At 34.8% G+C, this 13,194-nt stretch overlaps 1 pseudogene across 1 annotated transcript; it reads right to left on the bottom strand.

Annotated features, from left to right (window-relative positions):
* Positions 1-2,433: 2,433 nt before the first annotated feature.
* Positions 2,434-3,003, bottom strand: LOC308258708 (tRNA-specific adenosine deaminase 2-like; annotated as a pseudogene). The gene has a single exon. The product of its transcript is annotated as a tRNA-specific adenosine deaminase 2-like (transcript).
* Between the last annotated feature and the right edge of the window lie 10,191 nt (positions 3,004-13,194).

The raw sequence follows: 13,194 nt of genomic DNA, 5'->3' as shown, positions 1-13,194 counted from the left end.
CTAAGTGGCACGGGCTCCCCCCTCCCCCCACTTTCTGAGAGAACCTGTCCTTTTTAATACACATGCTAGGTAAATAAACATCCAGTTAGCTGAATTCTGCATGTAAGCAACATATTAAAATCAAACTTGATTTAAAGCGTAGACCTTTTTTCTTTTTTTTCCCCCTTTTATTTACAATCTTTTATTGCTATCATAAGGCAAAAGAAAGTGCTTTCAGCCTTGGAGAACTCTGAGAATTATTCATCTAAGAAAATATATATCAGAAAAATATGAAATATTTTAAGCATGAATGGAACAACCTTTTGATATTTTGTAAAGTGAAACAGTAACCCTGAAAATGTGTGATATTGTATCTAAATGACTTAATTTCTTTGTAGTTCCAGTTTAACTAACTGAGTTTAAATGGCACGTACATTATGCTGTCTGATCAATGTACCTGGGAGACTAGATGTTGGAGAGACTACAGTATTGGGCCTAAAGTTCCATCATTAAGATTCGTGAAAATACACAGTACACAAGTGACATTTAAAGAATCTGTAAATGTGTCTTTAACAATGAAGCAGCTTCCAGGGTTCTGCCAGCTAGCTATTTCAGTGATCCTGAAGAATGTAACAGAAAGTGCAAAGATGAGTCAGTCCATGAATAAATCTAAGCCACCACCTTAAAAGCAAACTCTAAATGGCAGCTTAGAATATGTGTTTCATTACAGCGGGATACGATGCTAGCATTGCTGAGGGGAAGTGGAAACTATCAGTAGTTCACTTTGTTCTAAGGCTAGCATTTGGAAAGTGCTAGGGTGGTCCTTTTGTTGCACAGAGTAGCAGCCAAATCTCACTGGGGACTTAAGGAACACTTTTCATAGTGAGCAAATCCTGCCCCTTGTAACATTTCAAGAAGTATGGGAGATACTAAGATGAAAAGGGATTAATTCCTGTTGAAAAGGCTGCATATGAAAGGTAGGCGTGAAGAAAACCATTCTAGAAACTGTGGTTTGCCTCATAATCATGAGGTCAGGATGTAAAAAATGTCAGAGTAGTAGTGGAGCAATAGCAGGGACCTAATGCATCTAGACCCCCAACCCACAAGTCAGCTTCCTAAGAATAGGGCTTCTTGTACACCTAAGAATCCCAAGGCAGCCCTCCCCATGCTCTGAAAGCCTTGTGACCATCTTTGGCTTTTCTTGACACTTTCCATAATAAGATAAAGAATCCAAGGAAATTATTCATCCTACTGTTTTCTACACATTGTAATATAATAACTGAAGGCTATAGTTTGCTTTTATTTTGTTAAATATAAAGAAAAAGCAGCCAAAATGGGGAATATTTACCGACATGGTCTTAGAACACAGAAGCAGCAATTCTAGTTTTTTGTTTTGTTTTGTTTTTGTCTGGTTTGTACTTTTATCTTTTATTTTTAAGACATTCCTCTCCAAAGAAGGCATAAAGTTTTCTTATACCAATATGCTATAATTTAAAAGTGACACTTAAGTATTCATTTTAGAATTATGCCAGGAATGGTGGTCCATGTCTGTAATCCCAATACTTTGGAGGCTGAGACAAGAGGATTGCAAATTCAAAGCCAGTTTTAGCAACTTAGCAAGGTCTTCACCAACTAAGCAAAACCCTGTTTCCAAATAAAAAAATAAAGGGCTGAGAGTATAGCTTGAAGGTAGAATGCCTCTGGGTTCAATCCCAGTACTAAAAAAGAAATGTATTTTTCTTTTTCTTTTTTTTTTTTTTGGTGGTGGTGGTACTGGGGTTCCTGGAAGCCCTTCTACCTCCGGGCTACACTCCCAGACCTATTTTTACATTTTTATTTGGAAACAGGGTCTCCAAAACCCACACACGCAGCTGGCTTCGAACCTGCGCGATCCTCCTGTCTCTGCCTCCCAAGCGCGGGGATTACAAGCATGCGCCACCACGCCCAGCTGTATTTTTCTTTAAATGTTTTATAAAAGCAAACAAAAGAAAACTGTACCCAGAACCATTTAATCACATTCATAAAGAAACAACTCAAATACAATTTAGAAAGAATCCAAGGGCCCCTGTACCCTAGGAGAACACAGTGCTTGAAGGCCAGTCCTGGAGGTGTCCAGTTCAGAAGTGCAGGTGACCAGGGCTGGACACATACTCCCTGAGAAGTCTGCACTTTCCTGGATCCGGCATCATGCTATGGCTGAAGGGCACACATTGTTTGCTGATTTCTTAAACCTCAAACCTTAATTTTCCCCCTTCTTAAAATGTTCTTTAAGCTTGTGGAAAAGCTAATAGTTGTTTACAATTGTCAGACTTTTAAAAAGTGCCAATTTGTTCCCTTAACAAATCAAATAATGAAAGATAGCACTTCCACACTGAGAATGGACAATGTATAAACACATGATCATTGGTGTCAACCGCTCTCAGTCCAGGAATTTTGTCAGGTCCCTGTGGGACGTCAGTCTTGCATCAGAACAAGTTCAGAATTTGAACATTCCCTTTTCTGAACTTTTGATTTTGGTGCATTTAGATTTTCTTGTTTGTAGAAGGTCTTCAACAGGCCCACTGCTTCCTCTTCTCTGAAACGGTCTCCCAGTATCAGCAGAGGCAATGTTTAGAACAGAGCCACGGCCACCAAATCATTCATTCTGACAGCCATAGATGAACAGTGGGATTTTCATCAGGCGAGGGAAGCAGCAGAACACATAATGCACGGCTCCACTGTGAAATACAACACCGTGTGTTCAAATACCACAGAAGGACTCTGGCCACTTTGATGACACCAATCTAAGACTTGGTCAATGGCCACCATCTCTGCATGTCGAGTAGCATTTTTGGTTTGATTAACCTCCTTTCTTTCCTTTCCCACAACTTCACTGTCATAGACCATAAGGCGGCCAACAGGAACTTCGGTATTTTCAAGGGCTTGGGACTATCTGCATCGCCTCCTCCCTCCATTTTTCGTCTCCTCCGCAGATACCACACACTAGTCTCCTGGGGCTGGTGTGGGAGCCTCTTTGGCCTCCATACAATATGGCTCACAACCTCCTCGTGTGGGAGGCCCCAGTGGCTCGGAAGTGCCAGTGGCACATAATTCTAGTTTATGGTCCATTGTTTTTCTGTCTGTAGATTAGAAATACTTTCTTGTTAATTGTCATGTATATGAATGCATATAAGGTGGAGATAGTGACTTGGCATTTGAAGTAATATCACCATCACATAGTAGAAGGAATATCATTGCACAAACCCTTCACCTATTGTAGCCAAATTCTATAAGAGAATAGAGACATGTTTCTTCATTGGTGAAGTACACAGTACTTATTATGTGTACGTGTTTGCTCTCCAGTCCCATATGCACCATAGAAGCTCTGTATTCCTTCTCCTCATTCTATAGCTCCACTTGGTCTGTTTTTTTACATTTCATGGAACACTATCATTACACTTGACTAGAGCTGGCATCAAAATATCTTTGCTTCCACCTCAGGGTGTTAGATTCAAAATATTACATTATATCCCATTTGCTGAAATTCTCTCTGAGCATATTACATCTGAAAAGTCTTATGCTTTGGAGACTTGATTTTCATTAAAACTTTATCCTCTTATTTGCTAGCAAAAACAAATATCTCATATCCAAAAAAGAAGGTGATATTTTCCTTCTCTCTATGGATGCAGACAAGCAGGTAGTATTTGCTATCACAAAATTAGTTTTTATAACATAATGTAGTGATAATGCCATGAAAATAATACTCCCATGTTCATTGTGGAGACCATGCTAAGATGACTTATCACCTCCCCTTTCTGAATTTTTTTATAAAGTTATCTTTGAAAATATTTGTGGAAAGAGGTCTCTAGAGAATTATGTGAAAATTTCAGTGTTGTTTCTAGGTCCCATGAAATATAATCAGTAATCTCAAAAAGTCTAATTGATGGTTCAAAAAGTTACTGTTCTGTTAGAAATAGTTAAATTGACATCTCTTAATTTGGCAATTATAGATAATTTTGAAGTTGTTTTCAAAAGTTAAAAAGATCTTTTCTAATTTTCTTTTATATTTATGCAGAAAATATATAGTAAGTTTAGCTTGTGGATTCTTTATTTAAAGAGCTTGAGAAACTTTCCCATTTAATTAAACAGAGAAGACCTTAATGAAAAGATCTTGCTTTTGTATCTGAGGACAGACTTAATACTTTCCTAATTTTACAAAAGTACAATAGCATGGTTGGGAGAATTTGGTCTGAGTTTTGATTTCATTGAAACATATTGCCTGAAAGGCTAACAGGAGATTCATATGGCTAGTATGACCATATCTTTGCCTAGAACAGTATTGGCTTTTGTTTTCCTAGTACAATGTTGCCCTTATTTCTGAATATATCTCTAGCTTTCACATTTAAGAGACTGGGTATATAACATTCTCAAGTTTCATTTGTTGCAAATGGGTAATTTTTGTTCTTAATGACTGAGTAAAATTAGTGTATATACCAAAGTTTTGTGAGCCATTCATCAGAAAATAAAAATTAAATAATGAGATAGCATTAAATAGAAAAGCTTCTATGTAGCCAAAGAAATGAACAAGATTCAATAGAGAACTTACAGAATCAGAGATCTTCACCACCTACCCATCTGTCCAATAACTAGAATAAGTAAAGAGATAGCTTAACACTAAAAACCCCAAATAATTCAATTAAAAATGGGTAATTGAATTGAATACACACTTTCCAAAAGAAGAAATACACAATTTTCTAGACACATACAACCTTCTTAAATTGAACCAAAAAGATGTAGAAAATTTAAACTGACCAGTATCAATCAAAAAGATTGAGGCAGCAAGTAAGAGCTTACCATCAAACAAAAGCTCAGAACCAAATGGTTTCCCAAGTGAATTTAATAAAACCTTTATAATCTATTCCACAAAATAGAAAGAAACCAGATGCAAACATTACATTAATACCAAAGCCAAATAAACACAGCTCATGAAAACTATTGGCTTATATTGTTGATGAACTTAGATGCAAACCTGCTAAACAAAAGACTAGCAATGCACAAAATATTAGCAACCACATCAAGAAAATTCTACACAAAGACCAAGTAGAGTTCATTCCAAGGATGCAGGGCTGATTCAGCATATGAAAAACAATCCATGTATTTCATCATATAAACAGAACCAAAGACAAAAATCACATGATCATTTTCATGGGCACTGAAAAAGTATATTTGTTAAAAGTGCTGCAGAGAATCAGGATATAAGGAACATATCTCAACATCAAAAAGTCAATATACAATAGGCTCACAGCCAACATCATATTAAATGGAAAAAAAAACTGCAAGAATTCCCCCTTAAAACAGGAAAAAGACAAGGCTATCTATCCATCATCACCAATTCTTTACAATATAGTACTTGTCAGGAGAAAAAAAAATCAAAGGAGTACAGTTAGGAAATGAAAAACTAAAACTACCCCTATCTTCAGATGTCAAGATACTATACTTAGAAGACACAACAAACCCAACCACAAAGCTTATAAAACTGATTCACAAGTTCAGCAACATGTCTGGATACAAAGTCAATCTTAAAAAATCAGAAGCTTTCTGTACACCAACCATAAATTAACTGAAAAATAAATCTAGAAAACACTTTCACTCACAAAAATCTTTCCCAAAATAAAATACTTAGGAATAAACCTAACCAAGAATGTGAAAGATCTCTACAAAAAAAATTATAAAACATTGAAAAAAGAAGTTAAAGAAGAAGACCTCAGGAGATACAAAGATCTTCCATGTTTTTGGAGAAGCAGAATAAATATGATCAAAATGGCTATTCTTCCAAAAGTGATCTACAGATTAAATGCAATTCTCATTAAATTACTAAGATCATTCATTTCTCACAGACATAGAAAGATTAGTCCTTAAATACATTTGGTAAAACAACCCAGAATAGTCAAAGTAGTTCTCAGCAACAAAAGCTATGCAGAAGGAATCACAATACCTGGCTTTAAAGTATACTATAGAGCCATAGTAATAAAACAGCATGGTACTGGCACAAAAACAGATATGTAGACCAACAGAGCAGACTAGGAGACTCAAACAAATCCTCACACTTAGAGCCAAGTGATTTTTGACAAAGGGGCCAAAAACATACACTGGAAAAAAGATAGCCTATTCAACAAATGGTGTTGGCAAAATTTTCTGCATATGTGCAGAAAAATGGAAATAAACTCCACTTTCTCACCCAGCACAAGAGTCAATTCAAGATGGATCAAATACTTGGAAATTAGATTAAAGAACTTGTAGCTCCTTGAAGAGGTCATAGGTCCAACACTTCAACATATAGACACAGGTAAAAACTTTCTTAGTAATACCCCAAAGGCACAAGAAAATAAAAGTAGGATTTATATTTGGGATTGTATAAAACTGAAGAGCTTCTGTACAACAAAGGGAACTATCCAGAACCTCAAAAGAAAGCCAACAGGATAGAAGAAAAGTTTGGCAACTAGTCCTCAAATAGAGATCCTCAGAAAATGGGAATCAACCTATCATGTAACCCAACAATATCACTTCTGGATATCTACCCAAAAGAATGGAAACCAAACTACCAAACACATATGCATATCTATGTTTATAGCTGCACAATTCACAATTGCCAAACTGTGGAATCAGCCAAGATGTCCATCAACAGATGAACTGATGACAAAAACTATGGAATATGTGCAGAATGGAATTTTGCTCAGTCATAAAGAAGGACAAAATTATTTCATTTGCAAGGAAATGGATGAAACTGGAGAACTTTATGCTAAGTGAGATCACTCAGTCACAAAAAGTAAAGATTCAGATGTACTCCCTAATATGTGGAAGCTAGGAAGCAAAAGGGTCATAGGAAGAATTGTAGACAAAGAAGAAGAAACCTCAGATGAGCAAATAAGGTGATCCAATTAAGGGGAATGGATGAGGGGAGAGGAAAACTTTCTAATGTACATGATGTATATTTACAAACATATCAAAATTTATCACTAAGCCAAACATGAAGAGGAGGAAAAGAGGAGGGAATGGGGTGGGAATTGGGGAAGGGCTAAATGAGTGGTGTGTGCAGGTATGCCTCTACCATCTTGTACTCCATTAAGATGTATGACTACAGTGAACCAGTAAAAAAAATGAAGAAATACAAATGGCCATCAAATACATAAAAAATGTTCACCGTCTTTAGCAATCAGGGAAATGTAAATCAAAACTACACTAAGATTTCCTTTCCTTCCACTTAGGGTGACAATCATCAAGAACACAAATAATAGTAAATGCTGGCAAGAATGTAGGAAAATAGAAACCCTATTTCACTATTGGTGGGACTGAAAACTGGTATAGCAACTTTACAAATCAATGTAGAAATTTTTCAGAAGATTCAGAATTCAACTATCATACAACCCAGTGATAGAACTCCTGGGTATCTTTCCTAAGAAAATTAAATCAGAATATTACAATCATATTTGCATATTCATTTTCATAACAGCACATTTTACAATAACCAAATTTTTTAATATTTTAATTTTTACATCATTTCAAATTTTTGAAAATTTTTATAGAATGAGTTTCCATATACCCTTTATCCAGATTCCTTACTGATTTATTTTTAATTGACCAGTAAGTGCATGCTTTTTATGGAGTGTAATAAGATCTTTAATACGCACATATTATAGAAAGATTCAGTAAATACAATAACATATATATCACCTTACCAATTTCTTTTTGTGGTGAGAACATTAAAAATCTATTTGCACCATTTTGAAATAGATTATTGAATGTGGTTACCAGTGATCACTAAACCCTATTCTGTTTAAACCCAACTTTGTTCCCTTTGATCAACACCAACCTTTTGTCCATTTCCCCCCAATATCTCTATATTTTGGTAAATACCTTTATAGTCTCTGCTGCTTTGAGATAAATTTCTTTTAGATTTTACATGTAAGTGTATACAGTATTTTTCTTTGTTTTTGGCTTATATAATTTTGAATAATATTCTAGTTATATTACAAGGCATGTTTGTATGTGTGTGTGTGTGTGTGTGTGTGTGTGTGTGTGTGCGCCATATTCTTTATTCATTCATCTTTTGATGGACATTTAAGTTGCTTCTTTATCTGGCTATTGTGTTTAATGCTGTAATTAGGATGGGCATATTTTTTTAAATTAGACTTTTGTAATGCTTTCTGGAGTTTTTGCATTGGTAATATTTAGTGTTTGTTTTAATGAAGAAAGAATAGGTTGCTCAATCACTAAGCCAACAATGAAATTGCTATTCCTGGCAGGAATAAAAAAATAAGCTTGCTAAAATAGGTGGTTTCTCTACTTCTTCAAAGTAGAATCTTGACTCTTATATTGAATAGTCTACTCAATTATGTTTTATCCCTAATATTCATCTAATGAGATCGTGTTCATTTTTAAAAGGGTTCTTTTTGTGTGTGTGTCTTTTTGGAACCAGGGATTGAATCCAGAGCGCCATACCTGCAAAGCAAGTGCTTCGCCACTGAGCTACATCCCAGCCCTGAGAGATCTTACTCATTTTACAAACAGTCTTTGAACTTTTCTCTTTCCTCCTATCCCCAAACATATTTTCTAGCCCTTCAGTATAAGAATACTTATTTTTTCTTATTATACTTATTTTCATTGTTTTTGCTTGGGCTATTATCAGCCTTTAATTATAAAGAATATAACCATTCCAATTCCATTTAAATTACTTCTACATGGGTGTTTTGTTCTGAGGTATGTGTTAGCTGCTTTAAGTTAACCTCCAAGATCATTTACTTGGACTAATTAAAATATACACTCTGGGTGTAATGAACTAGTCTTTAATCAGATCCCAGAGCCATCCTATAAGAACTCAAATGATCTTTACTACTGTCATCAGCAGAAATATAATAATTTTATAAGAAATATTAGAAAAAGGTTCTCACTGGTTAAAAAAGTGACTTATTAACAGAATTGATAGTAAAAATGAGCTTTTTGGTGAAATTAGTGGCTGGCTATAATATCAGAGGAAAGACTCTTCTATTGTGTAATAACTATAAAAACTTTCACCTTTCCTGAAGCCTCTCTCTTTTATAAAGGTCCCCTAGGGTTAAGAGTTCCATAATACCATAATGCTTTTCTTAAGTTGGAAGTTTCTACTACTTACTATGAGCTACATCTGATTCAAGGGTATTGTTAAATTTGCCTCAGTAAATCTTTTATGCAAAGTATTTTTGGAGACACCAAAGGCAAGAAGAAGCTGAAATACTGAGGCCTTAGTGTATGACTGTTTTGTGTACATGTCAGGTTATCAATAAATGGTGGTATATGTGGCAGAATTTTGACTAAGATTTTCTTCTCTTATGGAGGAACAGCTCATATTCAGCGATCTCTATTGGCAGTCCCTTACATTTTCAGAGCATGTATATTCAAATTGGAGTTGATGGGTTCACTACTCTGGGTCTTTAAAATTCTAAGACCAAGAAATGACTCTCTTTCTATCTCTCTCTCTCTCTTTTTTTTTTTTTTGTCAACCTTAACTCAAGATAATTAATGAGAAATTGTAGTCCCTTGAAAAGGAGAACAATTAGAGAATATGCAAAAATACCAAAAATAAAAGCTATTACTAAGAAGTTAAAATAAAATAAACACAGTTAAATACTTGCATATTTGAACATTATGAACATAGTCCTATATACTATGTATTTTACAGTAAAATGGTTTAAATAGTTTTATAAAAGTAAATCAAAATGCGTAGAACCCTTTTTTCCCCTAAATTCTCTTGTTCTTATTCTTAATGTTTGGATCTTTAAATTTCTTTTAACAGGTACTTTTAAAATCACAAAATTTATTTCTAAGGGACTTTCTAATGACTTCCTCAGCATTCTGAGAAACATGTTATGTGAGCATTGTCAGACCTATGGTTCAGGTTATGCACTGCAAGCAGTAAGGCAACTGTTGTTTTGATACTTGTCTTATTTTACATACATATTCACATTGTCTGCTCAGTTACTAGAGACACTGGCATTAGAATGTCTTCTATGGAAATCACCAGGCTTCTCAAAAATAGCGAGGTAAATTAATTGTGAATTATTAATCTTTAAAATAAAGTAAAATAATTTATAATTAAAATAAAGTATAATAATTTCAGGGAGACTTGAGATTAGGAAATTACTGTCTTTAGTTACATCCATATCTATTTCAGGAAATTTTTTAAATGTCATACTCAAAACTAAAGAAGTTCTCCCCGATCACTGGACTTAACACCTAAGAATCTCCTGTACCCTGCTGTGCACCCTAGTTTTGATCCTGTGTGCTATATACTGGTAGGTAGGTTTGGCAGTTCTCTCCTGATTTGGTTGAAGGTCATGGTTTGTGTTATTCCCTTTAAAACCTAATGTGTAATCTCAGCAACATCCTACTGCTGTTGGCATCAACTTAGATTATTCTTGGTTGTTTTTATTGTATATGCTTGTAAAGCACAAAGAATAAGGAAAGATTCAACTTTCTCATCTGTAAAATGAGGATGGTGGTATTAGGTGATCTCTGAGGTCCCTTCACACTCTAAAATTTTATGATTCTAATAATAAAAGTTTAAACCATATTAGTAAGAGGAATAGCTTTTGTTAGCCTAATCTGTGGCAGTTTTCTTAAATGGCCTACTTTGCTTTGAAACAATTCATAAAAATGATTATTTTCTTTTCTCAATTTACCTAGTGTTTTACTCCAGATCTATCACCCTAGAATTTTACTGCTCTATAAGATATTGAAAATATTATTGATATGCCTAGATAACTTTTCTAGGGAGAGAGAGGCCTGATCCTAGGTCAACTTCAGCTCCTATAGTATATTGCCTTGTCCTTAGTAGATGTTTAATAAAATCTGTTGAATGTATGAGTACATCATTTTTATATCTCACTTGGAAATTTTTAAAGTGCTCTCTCATTCTTATTTACCATTATATAATTATAAAATTAATCAAGGTTAATTTAAAAATACTTGTAATGGTGCGTTGTAATTACACATCATAATGAGGTTCAGCATGATAGAAACAAACATGCGCAGCCCCTTGGCGTGTCTCTTCTCCAATACAACCCTGTTTCCTCCTGTTCCCCATACATAGTACTGAGATTGGTGTCTATAGCTTCATATATGTACAGAGCATTATTTAATGTTAAATATGAAGGGACTTTAGGAAAACTTCTATCAATAGTCCCCAATTGGGGTGCTTTTGCCCCCTAGTGGACACTTAGAACAGTTTAAAGACATTTTTTGATTGTCACAATTTTGGGGTGGGTGTTACTGGCATCTTTGAATAAAAACTAAAAAACACCATATACAGTTCACAGAATGGTCCTAACAGCAACAACAACAACGACGACAATGACGACAACAAAAACAACATTTAAACCTAAGATGTCAGTAATGCAGACTGAGTTCTCCTCTCATTTATATTAAAATAACTGAGATCCTGAAAAGTTAAAGAAAATTTCAGAGTAGTTTTGCCCAATAAGGAAATACCTAGTAAATTTTGTAAAGACGATAGAGATATTTTTCCCACTTTATAACTTAGAAATAGAAAGTATTCATCAATGTCATATCAGCTCTGTATTTGGGGATGTAGTAGGTCCAAGGTGATTCCTAATATGCAGGTATACAGAAAAATTAAAGTCGCTTTTCATTTCTTCTTTCTTTCTTTCTTTCTTTCTTTCTTTCTTTCTTTTTTTTTTTTTTTTGGTACTGGAGATTGAATCCAGGGCCATTCTACTTCCGAGCTGTACTCACAGCTCTTTTTTATTTTGAAACAAGATCTTGCTAGGCTTCTGACAGCCTCACCATGTTGTGGAGGCTGTCCTTGAAACTGCAGTTCTCCTATCCAAGTACTAGGATTACAGGTGTGTACCACCATGCCTGGCTTCACTTTTCTAAATGTCCCGCAATTTTTTTTTTTTTTTTTTTTTTTTTTTTTTTTTTTTTTTTTTTTTACCTATCCTGATCGTCACTTGCCAAGCTCAGTGAAAGTCATCATTGGAAGATTTAAACTACTACAGTGTATGTAAACTTCAGGCTTATTTTTAGCACAGAGTGCCTGCCTATTATATAGATACTCATTAAATAACTCAGTGGATGATGCTCACCTTCCAGCATTCTTCAGCTACTAGTCTCTCTTCATCTTTGAAAGGCCCGTTAGCTGGCTTTGTTCAGTGTGTTTCAACCCCAGTAAGCACAATATTCATCACGGAAATTTATACCAGGTGCCATGTGTGACATTAGTTTTCTTGTGTTCACATATGCACAGAGGTCTTTCCCCCTCCACTGTGGTATCTCAGCAGGGACCCTGTTTTCCACAAAAGATAAATCCCATTCCAGTCCCAGAATTGGGAAAAATCTTGGATGGTGTCAATACCCTTCAGCAATGTACATTTTATTCCTCCTTCATTTTAAGCACTCCTGTCTTAGGCCTTTTAGATAAATTATTTGAAAAAGCAATATTCCTCTCTTGTAGGGGTAAAGAAAATCCAGATCTCAAAGACATGCCCTAGACAACTTCTTGGGGTAGACACTGGGGAAACCAAACTTTTGTTACTTTGTTGTGAGCCAAACAAAACAAAACAAATGTATTTAGATGTACAGCCATATCTCAGCCCAATTATTTTTTCATATTTGTTTTTTTATAAAATCAGGGGAGAATGTGTTTAAGGCAAAATCACATCAATTTTTGTTCCCCATCAAAATATTTACATGATTCACAAGCATAAATTTGAGCACTCTCCGAAGTAAAGTACACTGATAGCATCCTTTTTTCTTTATACTCTATCAGAGAATGAACAATGTTATCTATGTGTATATGCAGTGTCAGGCCACAGGGGAAAGCTGTACTGATTCTCAAATGGCCTTTGTGATAAGAAAGAAAATGTACATGAAGTGTGGTACAGAGTGTGAAAAATATAAAGGAAAATTTCAGAAAATAGTAAAGAGGCATAGGCTACATGCTTTTTCTATACACATTGATTTATCAAGAAACTTGTTTTTATTAGATCTAAGGAAAACACTATTACAAGCAACCATCCTGTGAGTACATTAATGTTATTTTCTTGAACTATAAAGTTCCCCTGGAGCAAATATATTATATGTATACTTATTTAGGGACAAGCTTACTTGTTCTAAAAAATTGAGAAAATGGCTTTTTTGTAGTTAGGTATTCTCTCATGGCTATATGGTCTTAGTTTCAAT

Source organism: Muscardinus avellanarius, assembly GCF_963383645.1.
Source record: "Muscardinus avellanarius genome assembly, chromosome: 2".
In the NCBI taxonomy this organism is placed as follows: domain Eukaryota; kingdom Metazoa; phylum Chordata; class Mammalia; order Rodentia; family Gliridae; genus Muscardinus; species Muscardinus avellanarius.
This window is presented reverse-complemented; position numbering and strand designations above follow the sequence as displayed.